This window comes from Drosophila persimilis, unplaced genomic scaffold, assembly GCF_003286085.1.
Source record: "Drosophila persimilis strain 14011-0111.01,24,50 unplaced genomic scaffold, DperRS2 tig00000829-arrow-arrow-pilon, whole genome shotgun sequence".
Lineage (NCBI taxonomy): Eukaryota > Metazoa > Arthropoda > Insecta > Diptera > Drosophilidae > Drosophila > Drosophila persimilis.
In genome coordinates this window covers 112,054-129,294 of record NW_020825359.1, presented here as the reverse complement: position 1 = coordinate 129,294, position 17,241 = coordinate 112,054, and the positions used below count along the sequence as shown (strand labels likewise).

General features: G+C 45.1%; 1 non-coding gene across 1 annotated transcript; it reads right to left on the bottom strand.

The window, feature by feature from the left end:
• Positions 1-6,615: 6,615 nt before the first annotated feature.
• Trnaq-cug lies at positions 6,616-6,687 on the bottom strand. Its single transcript has one exon. It is a non-coding gene; the product is annotated as a tRNA-Gln (tRNA).
• Positions 6,688-17,241: the final 10,554 nt, after the last annotated feature.

The following is a 17,241-nucleotide window of genomic DNA, read 5'->3' as shown; positions in this document are numbered from 1 at the left end:
GTGTCTCAATTAGGGGCAAATTGCTCGGCCCCGGCGGACACCACACTATCCCTAATGAGAGAAGATGCCAATTTTGTGGCTAATGAGGATCCATTGACATGCATTTGTATACATTTTAAAGTCAACAAAGGTGGGAGATTGAGTCTGGGTTTTAGGAGTGGAAAAATAATAGAAAACTAAGGCCTACAAATCTCCAGAAAAGCGGAATGGAGTTCTCCTTTGAACTCTTGAAGCCTTTTACATTTCAATAATACAAAATATACTTGAAAGCATCTTTTTATAGATTCTGGCACGCAGTAGCACTGTGGTCTTTGGCAATTGCTCAGGTAAAACAAAAAGCCCCCAAAAACGACAAAAATTTATTCAAATTCGGTAATTGTGTCCGGCAAAGTCTTGGTCATGATGTGTCTGTCTATCTGTCGCTCTGTGTGTGAAATTTTGGTCAGCATCATGGCCAACGGTTGTGTTGTTTCAGGGCCAAAAAAGCGAACTTTGTGGCGGTGGTGGGGGATGGGGGATGGGGGATACACCCGCATTTCGAATGCCCGGCCAAGCGTCTTCAATCTTGTTTCGGTAATTGTACAAACAGCAACGACAACAACGACAAAAACAACATCATGTTAGGCCATTCGAAAGTTGTTCGTGGTGGTTGTTGCTTGTTGCTTGTTGCTTGTTGCTTGTTGTTGGCTGTCCATGTTCAATGAACCTTTTAAACTGTTACCATTTCTTGTGGCTGTTGCTGGCTGCCTTGTGGCAAGTTCGAGTTCGTGCCTTGAGTCTTTTGTTCGTGTCGAACGCTCTTGGAAATTGAATTTTTGTCTCTCTGGAAACGGCAACGGTAGCCCAAATGGAGAGTGTTTTCCGGGCTGAACCTTTTTCAATTGATGTCTCAATTAGTCGCCAGTAGGGTCTCGTGGTCACTGTTCTGGGCTCTGATTGCAATCCCATTTGGAGCTACATACTTTGTTGATCTCATGAATATTTATCGAGTGTCTCCGAATGGGTTTTTGTGGCCAGCTCTGATTGCGACTTCCTTTGGGCCAGGGAATGGATGGGGACTGGAGAATCCAGCAGCGGATAAATGAATCAAAGGAGCTCTGCTATTAGAATGAATCACTTAGTGAAACGAAAGAAGCTCAAACACGTGTCAGAAAGCCACGATACGAAACGATCACTTTACTCGTATAGCGGCAAGGGCCGCGGCTCACAACGTTACCGCTCTTAAGGATTTTGGGTATAATTTAAACTCATTCTTGTTTTATTTACATATAGAAAATGTAACCAGCTCCTTATTTTATTATTATTCAGATTAGTATTAGTATTAGTATTAGTTTATCAACGAAAAGTCTAGCTTAATGCCGAACGCAGTACGACAGAATTTGGTAATTACAGAATATTTCTCATGGTATCTCTGTTCTTCATGTTCTTCACATGATTCTGGTGCGAATTCGAGGCCAACACTTTGTCCATCAAAGCACTTTCCAAGCCAGCGCCCTCCTCACAGAGAATACATGAATCTGAACACATTGCAGGTGGTAAAAAGGTCAAAATAAATTCTCATTGCCCTATAATTCGGCAATTATTTTGCAAAAACCAAGGTCTTCGCAGGGTAGTGGCGTTCAATTTCTACTCAGATTTCAGCGATAGTTTCGGCCTTTTAACAACAAAATATTGATGAGAAATTCCGATAAATAAATGTCTTTTCAAACAGGCTATAATTATGGGTAAATATTTATGTAGTTTTTTTTTTAATTTCATTTAAAAAATATACCCATAACCGAGATGGATCAAATTTTCCTCTTTGAGGAACTTGAATTAAGAATCAACTTTCTTATAGAAGGAATATAGGATAGGATAGGATGATCTTTAGCAAACCGATCACTCTCATCTTTACCCGGATTTAAAGAAAAACTAGACATAGATCAACCTATAATGATGGTAAAACAAGGAACAGTAACAAAAAAAAAAACAATATACGAGTATAGTATCGTATTCTTGACTTTCATTCTCACTTGACTCTCACGAGGGATCTCTTTTGCCAAAGCCAAGCCCCGACTCTCACAAAATAAAGTCGGATATGCATAGTACATACGCCTAAACTTAAACGATGTACGTACATACATGTGTACATACAGCCAGGCCCTGACCAGACAGAGAAACAGGGGGTGACAGTAGGAAGAAGGGCCGGGAAGGGCCCGTTCAAGACGCCCGAACTCCATGTCAGGGCAAGAGCTCTCAAAGGAGTCTACGATACACGTCTTGGTTATTTCACAGGCAACTCCGTCAGGCGGAACCGACTTGACTTGACTTGACTTGAAGCAACTTTTTGTTCTGCCAAGATGGCTTATTTTTTGGCAGCTGCTTTGACTGCAGGTGTATTACACAGATAAGTACATATGTATGTACGTGTGTGTGTGTGTATATGGTGGCTGTGTGTTTGGGGCCATCTTTGGCACGCACTTGGCTGGGCCAAAAGTCTGGGCCGAAGTCTGGGCCAAAAGTCTGCTTTTTTCTCACACTCTTAATGACAGTCAATCATCATTTGCTTTCGGCCATAAATATCAAATTCATATTAGCTGCCAACCAAGCAGAACCCTCCCTCCCCCCCCCTCCTTAACCACTCTCGTACTCCCCCCTTTTCCGCCTTCTCTCTGGACATGCCGTTTGTTTGGCTTATCGTGTGAACTAATCTAAGGGGAGTAGCTGCTCCCGGCTCTGAGTCGTAGTCGTAGCTGTGAAATGATGTGCGAGTCTATGAGCATAATATATGTACCTATCAGACGAGCCCCACTCCACACTCCACAGTCCACACTCCCTACTCCCCGCTCCACCTGTTTTGTGGGCTCGTATCATGGTCTGATCCGATTGTTGACCATCTCGGGGCACTCCATTGAAATTGAAGCCCAGGAAAATGGTGCGACTGCTACTTTATTACACTCTGCGCCGCAAGAAGAGCTTAAGACGAGGGCCCAAGACCCGTAGACCCAGTGGTTGGATGGCTTATTCTGCTTCTTTAGTTTTTTGTCGCCGAGTCGCCGAGTCTCCGAGGGTCTTTCGTTGCAGTTGAGTGCCCCTGCCCCTGCCCTGCCCCTGCCTCTTGCCTCTTGAGTCCATCTTTCCAGCTCTGACTTTGTGGCAAAAGAAACACATTAAAAGCATATCAAGTGAAATCATCAGCGTGTTCTCAGCTGCAGCGGAAGTCTTGGCCAAAAGCAACAGTTCACTGTTGCCCCTGGAAAAATTTGTTTATGTCAAAACAATCGACAATCACAGGTTCAATAAAAGAGGGTTCGACACTCAAAACAATCAAATGACATTGTGCGTATAGGCCGCCGAGCAGTAGGCAGATCGGCAGATCGGCAATGGCAGGGCTGAGAGCAAACAATGAAACCGTAGACGAATCTGAGGCTGGCAACTGTCAACAGATGTTGGCCTGGGCTTGGCCCACGCCGATTTGGCCACATTTGATTGCCATTGTCTCGCGTTGAGTGCCACTGAGGGTACATACGCTCAGACACTCGTTGGGAGAGGGAACAGGCCTCCTCAGTACAGTAGAAGTACGTCTGCTCTCCATTTTGAGAGACACGTATAAGGCTACTCCTTCCTGTGGCGCAAGAGCTCTGTCCTGCGTCCATTACATCCAACTACAGGGTAGCCCCCATTGAGGCACGTATGTATCATTTTTCACCATGCCACGCCCTTGTTGGTCATGTATGTGGCGCAAGAAAAACAAGCGTTTTCGAGAGACTCGTTCGTGTGTAAGAAATAAAATCGAAATAAGAGCACATGCCGTCCGTGCAATTAGTTTAATGTTAGTGGCCGCACCTAGGCCTCGCCTTTGCCAGCTTCCAGCTCGGGCCTCAGCTCCCCAGCTTCCACACTCCAACGATCCCACTTGGGACGGGTGGCAATGGGGGCTATGGGGGCTATGGAGACTACTGTATCTTGTTATATGTGAGTCATGGTGATTGAGATTTATTCAATCGATAATTGAGCGTTGCGATGACTAAAGGCAATCTCCCAACGATAACCGAATGCGATGCAAATCTGCGGAGAGAGAGAGCGTCTGAAGATGGGAACCTGCTTAGGCTGTTGATCGATCCCATTGAAATCAATCAAGATCAATCAATTCTATGTGTAATTTTCGATTTTCGCAATTGCGAACAATCAAAGAACTCTATATTTTTGTAGGATTGATATCATTTGTTATCGTCACAAATACAGCTATCGATAATTTTGATGATCCAAAGATATGATTGGCACTATTGATGTGATTATCATTCATGGAACTATCTTTCAAAGTCAAAGTGGATTGGATTAGCTTCGTCTATGATGTTGTACCTATGTATATGGTACTATGGGAAAGGGGAACCTACAAGGGACCCTCACAATACACAGTACTTCCAGCTCCGTCCCATTTCTTGTTGCAATCGGACTAATTGTTGTATGAATTTCCACTTTTGCATAATTTCCTAGCCGTAGCCCCATTCTCGGAGTCGTAGGCAATCATTAATATACAAATTTATGTTTATTAAGAGTTGCTCACAAAATTTATGCAACTGGGTGGCGCTTCCTCCTCCAACAGGGTCCCTTGGCCCTCCCCCTCCCCCTCCCCCAAAGAAGAACAATTGGCCATGTGAAAAAAAACCCGTGGATCTGTTCCTCGGGAGTGTTTAGAGCAGAGTGAAGTCTGCAGAGAGTACGTGCGGCGGCGACTGTGGACAGACTGTGGGTGGGTTGGCGCCTTATAAGGCGCAGCTCCATTGTGGGACCTGCTCCACAACGTTGAGCAGGCAATTAACACAATTTCCAAGCCCGAAGGCTGCCCCAAGTATCGATGCGAGGCCAAGCAAAGGTCAAGGGTGTGCAGATCGGTTAGGGGAAAACCCCAGTTTGGTGGCATTAGCGATGCCTCAAACACAGAATCTGTGGAAATCTATGGACCTATGACCTATGACCTATGACCTACCTGCACTGCACAGTTGAGGAAGCAGTTATTCTGGCCGGGTCCATTGAGCAGACCCTTCGAGGACGGCTCCAGGCTGGCCGATGTGAGGCTGTTGGGGGCCCGCAGCAGCTCCAGTAGTCGACTGCGCTCCGCTCCATTGGCCACGGAGCCGGCGGCGAATGGCTTTGGCGCCGCCTGGCCATACACACTCTGTGCGCCCATTTGATGCGGCGTGGGCGTGGCAGGTGTGGCCAGGCGATACAGGCTGCCGCCACTGGGCACAGCATTGAGGGGCTTGGTCGTAGTACTGGCCATTCTGCGGCGACCGGTGGCTGACATTCGGGTGGGATCTGAAAGAGCCAAAGGGGGGTGGGGGCAAGTATTAGAGAAAAGCATGCCAAAGACATTGATTAGACATTCTAGATGGATTGATGGATTCATGTATGTTTTTAAGAGGTGCAACAAGAGATATGGAATAAAAAGAAGGACATAAGAGTGTGTATGGTGTAAAAGGAAACTTTAACTGATTTCAAGGGCATGACAGACTTTTGGGCTTAGGCATACACTGAGCGAAAAATGGCATGGGAAAAGAAACACTGCCATATCGAAATTAAATATTCGTTTTTTAATAGCTAGAACAGGGAAATTAAATAGATTTTATATATGTATTAAACAATTTTTCAATCTTTAAATTAAATATTTAAACTTAAATTTAAATGAAATATTAGTTTTTTAATAGCAAAAATACGGAAATTTAATAGAATTCATATATTTATTAAACAATTTTTTAATCTTTAAAGTAAATATATGTATTTTCATTTAAAAAAAACATATTTAATTTAAATATGAAATAATTGAAATAATAAAAGAAATATATTTAGTTAGATGAATATTTTCATAGTAATCTCAAAATGCAAGTGAAAACATTTAATATTTACACTCTCGGGGCAAATATAAAATATACATATACATATGTACATATATATTTAAATACAATATATAAATATATTTTTTTAAATTTATATTTATGAATTTAAATTATTATTATTTATTAATATTTATTAATTTATTTTTTCTTTGGTGTAACCATTCGTGGTTTGAAATCTGGATACAAAATATTTGTAGCCTTATAGATAGATTATAGCTCTTCCAACTTCGCCTACGATCTGTCCGGGCCCGCCTCGAAGCGGGGGAAAGTCGCCTCCAAGAGCGAAGCCGCTGTCCGCTCCCCGAAAGCCACCGAATGACGGAATGCCGCGTGCGTAGAGTCAAATTTGTGTCACTTGGATGCCAACAGACGGACGGCCGAACGGACGGACGGACGGTCGGTGGTAGAGCGGAAATGGCCAACTGGGATTATGCAACCGCTAATTGCAGGCCAGCCGTCGTCATTTCATTCGCAATTCATTCATCAAATTGCACGAATGAATCGTGCACAGTTTTATTTTCATGTTTTTTTTTATTTCTTGTTTATTTTTCTTGTCCGTCCGTCTGCAATGCGAGCAGAGCAGAGCAGAAAGACTTGAGCAACCCGCTCAGAGCGCTGACAGCGAAATACTTTCTCAGCTACTCTCTAACATGTACATATGTATGTATGTATGTACATGAAATGTGCAGACGGGCAAAAAAAAAGAAGAGACAAAAAAAAAAAAAAATTGTTTTGTGAAAGGTTCCACCGAGATTTGAACTCGGATCGCAGGATTCAGAGTCCTGAGTGCTAACCGTTACACCATGGAACCCACTGAACGACGAGGCGTTTTATATGATATTCGAAGAGTCCAGAGTCCAGAGACCAGAGACCAGAGACCTGGTATCTATTTTTAGACAATGGAATAGTTTACCAATGGAATAGTTTGTTTAAATGTTCCACAATGCACTACCCGTTTATTAAATATAAAATATACTTTAGAATTCCGAAAAGCATGTGAATTTCTAGCAAATATTTCCCCTCCTCCCAATATTTGTGGAGTGGCATTCCCTGCACGTACAGTCATTCGTTTAAATATTCTCTGCGATTAATTTTAGTTTTCAATTGAGTATTTTCATGGAGAGAGTTTCCAGAAAATGCCCTATATGGTTCAAGCCAATTTCCAATTCCAAACACAAATCCATTCGATACATTTTTCCAGATTCGATTGCCCCCGGATTCCCAGAATTAAATTTGAATTTTTCCAATTATCCACAGAGGGGAAAGAGTGAATAAACGAATGACTTTTATGCTAATTGTTGAATGGCCCAAAACGTTGCTAATTGATAAATGCTGCCACAGGGCGCTGCTGCAATGCTGCAATGCTACACCGCTGCACCGCTGCCTCAGCTGCAGCACTGGCTGGCTCTCCACCTTCGACACCGTCCAGGTTAATTAACATAATCGGCCCGAGCACCTGCAACTGCGACTGCAACAAAAGAACAACTGCTTTGCATATTAATCGAGCTGGCCCCAGAGCCAGAGCCAGAGCTGGCAGAGGAGCCTCGTGGATTGGATTGGAGTGAGAGAGAGAGAGAGAGGATGGGCGGGGATGGAATGGAATGGGATAGGTGAGGCATTTCAATTGCTGTTGCGTGAAATGCCACAATTTGTGGCATGATATGATCCAATCAACATTCGCCATCGTCTGGCTGTCAATTCAATTTCTGGACGGAAAACATCATAAATGTTGATAAACTTCATAATTTTCCACTCTTCTGGCTCTTTTTTTGGAAAGCCTAATTTAGAAATTCTTCTGAAATTGCAAGAAAACCGGACCCGATCGGACACGAGACTGCAACAAAAGGCAACAGCTTTAGGACATCTGACAGACAGGCCCATTGCTCATCGAATAAACTCTACTCGTACACGATGTTGATGGCGTTTAAATGAGTAATGTTGAAATAAATGAACTGACTAATTGCAAAGTTTGATTGGATTTGATTCAAAGTCTCAAAAGTTGTGCTCTCGGCAAAAACAATCGTTCCAAAAGGCAGCTTCGGCTGAGTTGTGGGTTCTCGCTACTCGCTACCTCGGCTACTCGGCAGAGCATACTCGCCGTACCCTCTCCTTAGGCGTATATTGTACCAACTGCAACGCAACTCACGCAATGCTCTTTGGGTTTCTTTTCGAAGTTGGATTTTGCATAGAGACGAAGGCACTTTCTCTTCGTATGCTAGCGGGTGAGGGAGATGGGCCACACACAGTGTGCACTGCCTGGTCACGCACTCGAATTTTTGCGACAATTACTCGGACTTCAGGCTAATGAGCTCTGGTCACTCATTAAGTTCTGGCCTGTACGCGCACGAGTACGAGTAGACCGGCCCAAGCTGGCGCCAGCAACTGATTCTTTCCTCTGGCCAGGTCCAGAGCAGAGCCAAGAGTGGTTTGGACTCAAGTTGAGTGGATTGACCTCGCCGGAAAAACGTGACATAATGCAAATCACACGGCAACCAAGCAGATAGTGGCCCACGGTGTGCTTGCCCACAAAACGATTTGGTTTTTGACTGGATTCAGGGTGCAGGGGCGGGCGGGAGGTCAAGCGAGTGTTGTGTGGGGGTCACCAGGTAAATGGGAACGCAAAACTTGGATATAAAGCTTTTGAGTAGTGATACCATGCCACAGAAATAGAGAACCAATCATCAGAGGCCTCTTAAGCGAATAATTGAAATACTATCGGTTCCCTTAGATACTTCTATAAATTGTTCAAAAGATCAACCGAAAGCAAGTCTCTTCGTCTTTGCTTGTAGTCCTAATAATAGTCCTATCCTATAAATGACCCATTTATTACCAGTCCAGCCCACACGCTATTTATCGATTAATCGGCGGCCAATCGAAACACAGCAAATGGTGGGGCGATTGGTCATGCCAGGAAAACGGATTTCGTGCAGTATTAGACCAATTTCGATCAACTGCTGGTAACGGGGGGGGGCTAGAGACTTTCTTCACTGCCACAGATTGTGGCAGCAGCCTGGCCCATACGCCAGTACCCGGTGCCCGGTGCACGGTGCCCCGTCTCCCAATCCCAGCCGCCAGACCACAGCCATGACTCTGCATGACTGACAATTACAATAGCTCAATCAAGTACCCAGCCACCTGCTTTAGTTTTGTGGCTTGTGGCCCCAGTCCTAGTCTCGAGCGCCATCCCCATTTCAATGCCCACCTCCTCCTTTCAATGATCGAGCCTCAATTGCTCTAGAAACTATGCCAAGAATGTTGAGCACCTGTTGGCATCATTTCTGGCACGACAGCAGTTGCAGTTGCAGTTGCAGCAGGCAAACGAGTGGCTTGTCTCCGACCCTGAGAAATCAATGCAGTTTCTTCTCAGTCTTTGTTATACGCTTTCCGACGGTACTCGTACAATGGTGTTTTCCATATGTACACGTATGTACATACTTCTAAATAGGATCACTACTCTTTCTCGTAGAGTATACGCTCTTTAAACCTACACTTTATACTTTTCTTCCATAAGAATCAATCATCTGAACTGCTGCCATGGGGATCTTGGATATCTCGCCCAAAAGTCTGTTGGGTAGGGTATGCAACGATTCGGTTCGACTGCGCTGTTGCTGGGCTATGAATGAAACGTTTGAACGTGTCGTAGCTTGAAGCCTCCAATTGACCAGCTGCTGGTGTGGTTCTGCATCCAACACCACTTGGGTGGGGGGAGGGGTGCGGTGCGGTGCGGTGGGAACGAGAGCGCAAGACATTGGCCCTCTTTGGTTGTTGTTTTTAATTTGACAATTTAACGGGCTGCATTTTGTTGAGCCGAACCGAGCTTCCTCCCACATGGATCGCTCCATAGATAAGACATTTATGTATTGAAACGCTTCGGCGATAGCCGCCCCGCCCCGCCCCCGCACTGTTGTGGGCGACAGCAATGTCCGAACTTGAGCCGATCTGCTCACGAGGGTATATTCGGACAAAGTGAGAAAGAGAGATTCCCGCTCTCTGGAGCTGTTCGTTGCTCTCGCTGCCGAACATGTCGCGACGCATTCCGACTGCACTTAAAGGTGCGCGCGGGGGCATTCCCAATCGTCGCGCATCACATCGGAGAGCGGAGAGCAGTGGTCCGACCGCGATTGGACGCGAAGCGCATGCGCTAAGGCGACGGCAGCTGCGCAGTTTAATTGAAAAAGAAGGAGAAGAATGCAAGCTTCCATCAGACAGTGATGGACTAGAGAATACTGTGGAAGTGCAAGTGGCGGAGAGAAAAGTCCAAGCAACCTATAAAATATGTATCAGCTGATTTAATGCCATTTTATGGTATATTTGGGGCTCCAATAAATCTACTCATTGCCCTTGTGGATGCAAGAATCACTGAAACAATGTATTTCTTTCTATGTAGGCATACTCTTCAAAGACTGAGCCACCCCTGGAAGACGCTGCAAGAAGCCACAAAGCCACAGCGGCCGCGGCAATCAAGAAAAATGGGCGTCTTTGTGCGGAAAATTTTAAAGAGTGGCCACGGAGCAGGGCATCGCCAGAGAGAGAAAGAGGGGGAGAGAGAGAGGCTGTGCCATGGAGAACTGCCGAGACAATGGCTGATTGTGACTGACAGCATAATTTATAGTTTCGCGATTTGAACTGCGTCACCAGCGTTTGAGCATTTGACTCTTTTGCCGACAAACACGAGTACCGTGCCCCGTGCCCCGTGCCCCGTGCCCCGGGTCCCACCCAAGCTCCATCAAAGGCCCAGCTGCGCGAAGACGATGTGTCCACTCTGGTGGAAGGAACAGTGCCCAATCGCATGGAAACGAAGCATTGTGTGTGGCATCCAGCGAAGCCCTGACCACAGCACTCATAACTGACAGCGGTCATCTCCGGCTTCATCTCCGACTAGGCCCATCATTTCCATCTCCATGTCCATGTCCATTACCATCATCACTGAGGTATGCAAATTGGTTATTGGCCAGGCCTAGGCCTATCAGATGTAGGCTTCATTAGCGAATCGACCCCAGCAGTTCGGGGCTGCCATTAGCAACACCTCCGACCAGTTAATTATACCACCGGCTATAAATCCACGTTAGATGCGTTTAACAAGATCCAGTCAAAGATACAGATACAGATACATCGAAATACACAAAAAGAGTTTGATTTTTGGTGGGCGTGATATGTAAATTTCACGCATAATAATTTTGACAAACGCAACTCCATTCCCAGTCGAACGAAAAACACCACAAAATTCCGCACGTAAATAAAAAAGATAGAGAAAAAAAAAACTACTTTAAGATACACAAACGCCTTGCCTTGTTCTCTCAAATTTTTTTTTTTTTTGGTTTTGGTTTTTTGTCTTATATTTTGTGGCTTTTAGCCACGTGCTGGTCTCGCTCCGCTCTCTCTCCTGCTCCACCTAGGCGTCCACATAGTCTCGATATGGCCCGCTCTGTCTGTTCAGACGGTTTTATTTTATGGAAATTAACATTTTTTAATGGGTTTCTTTTTTCAGGCCATGCCCAGACACACGCACACAGGCACACACATTAATTGTTTGTCGGAAAGTCATGTCATGCCGCATATTCTCGCCAGATATCCTACTACTACTGCCAGACTATGGAGTGGCCATAGTTTTCTCCAGGCCCGGTTACCCTAATCATGGTCTGCTGCAACTGCTGCACAGGTTGCGTGCGTGCTGCATTTTGGGGGAAATCGTACGTCTATCGATCTGGACAGGTTTCGGAGCTGACCGAAGAGCGTTTAACGGTGTCTCCCAAGGCGGGGCTGGGGTGAAAGCGCTGCAGACACCAGGCTGGTTACACATATGGGGGACACCGTCTATTCTGGCGGTTCAAAGAAATGGTTTTACAACCTCGAAACAGAACCTTGTCTTGAGGGATAGTAAATAGCATCTGTCTGACTTTCGATTTAATCAATCTCAACATTTATCTTGAACATATCTTTGCAAAAACTTTCAGAATCTTTTGTGCGCGCAATACACTAAATTGTGCGCTCAACAGCACTAAATTGTGCGCTCAACAGCACTGAATTGTGTGTGGGAAAATGTGCCAAAAGTTTTCGAAAACGGAAGCGACCTGCCTCATTGATTCGAATTTATATTAAATATCCCAACATTTCAGAGCTGCCAATTAGCTTTTTCTTCGATATCAAACAGTTAGAGTTCCTGGGGATGCATAACAAATGAAATGGCGGCTAAGATCGTATGTTGCAATAGCAACTGATAGACCGTACATGGCCTAGAGTCTAGACATATGTAGACACGAAATTGTATACCCCTCCGATGATGCAAATCAACGCGTCCGCAGATCGCAGAGATTCAATCAATCAGAAACACAAAGAGCATGCTCAAGCAAAACCGAACCGAAAATGTGGAAAAATCCTCCAACGGAAAAATCAATGATAATGACGATAATGATAATAACAGTGCTAATAATGATAATGATTGCTGCCACATGCGAAGCGGGCTCAAGGCGTATCAAATTTTCGACAACTCTAACGGAAAATCCTCAATTAGCTTACGATTTTGAATGGAAGAGGCAAGGGGGAAGAGGCAAGGGGGAAGAGGCAAGGGGGAAGAGGCAAGGGGGAAGAGGCAAGGGGGAAGAGGCAAGAGGGAAGATGTGAGACCTGACATGTGGGAAACCAAAGACCGTGGCCACTTGAGACCAAAAATTGAACATTTTGTTGGGGAAAATGCAGTTCAAGAGGTTGCCGGACAAGTGCACTGGATTGCATTACATTTGGGACGGCTGCCACAAGGATCCGCAAGCCAAAAACCAGTCAACGGCTGGTATCTCCATCAATCAATCCGCAATTTAAAATCGATTAAAAAAGAAACCACGAAAAGAGTCTGGCCAAAAAGGAGAGCTGGCTGGTCGGGCTCCTGTCACGGCCACTAGTTGCCCATTTTGGTGTCTTAGTTGAGATGTTGTTGAAATTTGAATGCCCCAAGCCCCAAAGCGGGGCAAGCTCGAAACACAAGAGCCCAAACACGCAACGTCAACGAAAATCGAACATAATTACAGGCCCCCAAAAATGGAATGATGGCAGAGATACACCAGAACCCCAGTTCGGGGAGTTACGGCTCTGACTCGTCTTGAGTTGGGTTCTTTTACCACTCCACTCCACTTCCATTCGATTCCATTCCCCGTTCCGCCGCCCACAACAACAGAACCGATCGGTTCAAGGGGAGAGTCGGGTGGGAGGGTTACATGGCAAGATGACAAATGGTTGATGGAACCGCCATCCGCAGATACATGGAGATAGAGCCAGAGCCAGAGACATAGATATGGTTATGGCTATGGCTATGGCTATGGCTATGGCTATGGCTGTGGCAGTGGCAGTGGCTGTGGCGGTGGCTATGGTGCGATGTGAATGGCAAGAGCGGGCCGAATGAAGCCAAGACAATGCCTGGGACACAGCGGCACAGCAGGTTCAATGACAGCCCAAGATAATCATCTTCAACACTATTATAATTCATTAAAATTTTGTCGTTTCGCGTTCTTCGTTCGGAGTGAAGTTTTCTGGATCCACAAGAGTAGGAAAGAGAATAATTTATGGGGGTGCCTCTTCAGAGCAATATTGATATTGAAGCAGTGAAACTAATTCTAGATCTACATACATATATTTCGCCTTGTAAAAAACGAGAAAGAGAGAAAACAGAAGTGTAGCGTTCAATGATCTGTCGGTCCCACAAGTTCTATTCACAAAAAAAAACAAGGCAGTCCTAAGTTGGAGTACATTACGAGTATGCCTGCACATGTGCTGCAACATACAAAGATCTGTTTATTGTTTACGAATGGCCAGCAGCCCCGGGATCTGTGCGGGATCGTTTTTAGCTGTCCAGGCACGTGCCCTGCCCCTGCCCCTGCCACAATCGGCTGCCCTGGCCGCCTTCGTTGCAATTTGGAGAACGTCGATTTAGGGGCAAACGAAAGTCGATAGCCAGAAGGGGGAGGCCCGGCATGATGGGAAGCACGTCTCGGTGCACTCGATATCGTTTTTTGTTTATGTTTTATTTATAGGGCCATTTATAGGGCGGCAACTGAAGACATTGGAATGAAATTCCAATTGGTTAGGAATCAAAAGTTCCTGCTCATGTTCATTATTCCAAGTCACTTAAGTGGCCCACAGCCAGGGGGCTGAGAAGCGACAGGTTCATATATCGAGAGAACTTTTGTTTGTTTTCCTTACACTTTTAGCAGTTCCCGAATATACATAGATACGAGAGTATAGTAGAAGAGTCAAGAGAAAGCTATTCTCAACGACGAAAAGGATGTACAATGCTTGGTAGACTTTTTCTGTTTTTCTCTTGCAATTTATTTTCCCCAGCTCAACCCTTTGTTCGCCCTCTTTCTCCCCACTTCCTTCTCTTTCTCTTGTTGGGCTATTTCTAAGTTCCGACATTGGATCAACCCAGAGTCTGAGTCAAACTCGAATGAGTCTCACGCAATTTGCTTCGAACAATTGCTAAATTGACATTCACTTGTACGAGTATGTATCTGTATCTGTATCTGTATCTGTATCTGTACATGTATCTTTAGCTATATTTCTGTATGTGTCTGGCTGCTTGCTCTAATTAGAAAAAAAAACCCCACCATAAACTCTAAAAAAATGTGTGCAAATTTTGTCTGAAGAAAATTTCTTTACATCCTAGACGACGCTGAAAAAAGACCAAATTGGCTAATGGCTATTAATTACATGGCAGCTCTGCCAGCAGCTTCTTCGACCGACCAGCCCCTCCCTTCCGCGGCCTCTTTCGCAGCCCCCAACCCCACTCTGGCTACAAGTTTTGCGCACTGCAATGGCAATTAGCGATCTTTTGGCGGCGACAACATTTAACGGGACTTTATCGAACGCATCGATTGCCGGAGCAGACCTCTACGCATCTAAAGGCGCTGCCACTGGCAGGTGAAAACCAACTCAACGCAAATTTTACGCAATTGGGGACAGCAGTCGCTGCCGCTGCCGCTGCCGCTGCTCGGGGAGCCAACCCTCAGAGATCTAATAGCCGAACGAGACCAGAGCCATCAATCAGTTCCCGGTGTTTTTATACCGAGATATGTCAAATATATCACGTACAAAATGTTGCATGCATAACTCTGGTGTACGATCGTATCGCTTGAAAAGCGCTGACCCCGAAACCCCAAAAAAATATATTGCCAGAGAAGCCACACCGCAAACATTGCACAAAAAGTGTGTCCAAAAACCTACCAAGAACTGGCCAAATCAGTGTGCCCAAAAAGAGCATTGCGAGGCCTTCGGAAGCCATGAATCTGTATCTGTATCTGTCTCTGGTTGCCATTTTTTTTTTTTTTTTTGATTTTACGCATCTGAAGGTTTTCACCAAAATGATGAAGTTTGAACAGAACTCAAATGACTCCATGTTTTCCTCTGGCCATCCTTGATCCTAAATGATTGTATTAGCTTTCAAAGTGTAGAGCTACTGCATAATAAAACATGAATCCATTGATCTCTGATCGATTCCCATTCCACTTGTAGTCGTTGGGTATTCTCTTTTCTGTGGAACACATTTCCCCGACCACGCTGCGATCACTGGTTGATTGATTGATCTTGTTTCCTCCATGATCGGTTTATCCCAGGTGATCTTTGCCCCATCCAAATATCGCTATACGATATTCACTTACCTCTTTACACCTGAAGTGAGGATGATGCTGATGCTGGAGCTGATGCTGAGGTCGAAGATGATGACGAAGATGGGGCTTGGCTTGATACTAGATGCAACAAGTGCGGTTTCATTTTGTTCACGCCAGTTGACCGGAAGTTTTGGCTGGCCGCAACACAGGATATGGATATCAGGGTATTAAGTTTATTAAGCCCTGTCGTCTTCACTCACACACGCACAATGCACACCCAACGAAAGGGCGGGGATAGAGGGCCCAGACATTGGGGGCTTCGGCCTCGTCTGTTGGCCAATGTTGGGGGGCTACTTTTCACACGCTTTCACTCGAACAAAAAACACCAACAAACTTTCAGCTGATGGGGATTCAGGTTTGCCGCACAGCCCCAATAATCGCTGATAAAACGATGCCAATGGTTAATTGTTGTTTGACGTTGGTCGATGGCCGATAGCCGATAGCCGATCCTCGATGTTCGGAGTGACGGCTCAAACAGTTTGTCGTTCTGCGAATCCAAAACACCCAAACAAACAGACAAAATATCTTCACTATCAACAAGTGATTCAAGTGCACAAACGCAAACAAAACCACAAGAAGAAAACACAAACACGCGCGCACAGCACACCCTCAAGACGTGAGATATGACGACAAAAATAATGTTGCCACAGCGCCAGTGAACACAAAGTCAAAGCAACCGCTAGAAGCCGACAGCAGGCCGACGTCCGATCTTTTTTGAGTCCGAAATGGAAATAACCTGATCTGAAGTAAACCATAAACACCACAACACGGCAGACTAAAATTTGTCGTGTTTCTTTGCCGACTTGTACGGTCACTCTGGCGCACGATCGGCTACCCTGAAAGTATGCCACAGAATAAATTGGCCAATTTGACCGAGCTTGCCGTCAGGTGCCGCTGGCACTTACTTTACTTGTCTCAACTCTTACTAGGCAACTCTGAACCTAATGCTGCAACGCGCCAAACAACTACATAATATCAACAAACCTTTGATTAAAACGAGACTCTGCATTTATACCCGGTACTCAGTCAACGAAACTAGTAAAGTAAAATGAATTAATTAATTTAACGTCGTCGCTTTGCAAAAATGATTTAAGTTTTTCAGTATTTTATATATTTTAGCTTCTGTGAACTTTTTTTCCGCTCTGGCTTTTCGATGTAGAGCTTTTTCCTTGACTGGTTTCCTCGGCAGGTGTCTCTGTTGGTATTTACATAAATATGTAGTTGTTGTGTAGCGGACGTGTAGTTACCATGTATACATTTTCAGCTTAAATTTCCATTTATGCGCGCGAAATTTGAAACGAATGCGCAGATTTAATAAATAAGCTCGTATCCTGTGAAAAGTATTGGCCGTTATCGTCAATTGCATTAGATCGTTGATTGTCGTTTGATGGCCATAACCAAGCTGACAAGTGCACCCCAGCACATTTTCTACGAGCTTTATTGCTTTTGGCCACATCTGGTCGTGGCTTATGGGGGTGGCAAATGCAACATAAACCTTTTTGGCCAATCTTTATGAGTTCTTTCAGTTGGGGGACTGTCTTTGACAGTTGGGGGGAATATTTTTTCTGCTTGCTTTTTGGGCTTCTGTCCGTTTTATGGCTTCAACGGCTTGTTGCCTTTTTGAGTTTCTAGACAATTTGCTCTCAGCACATGGCCCCATTACCCGCCCCAACCCCCAACCCCCAGCCCCGAGGCACCGCCCATGACCATTT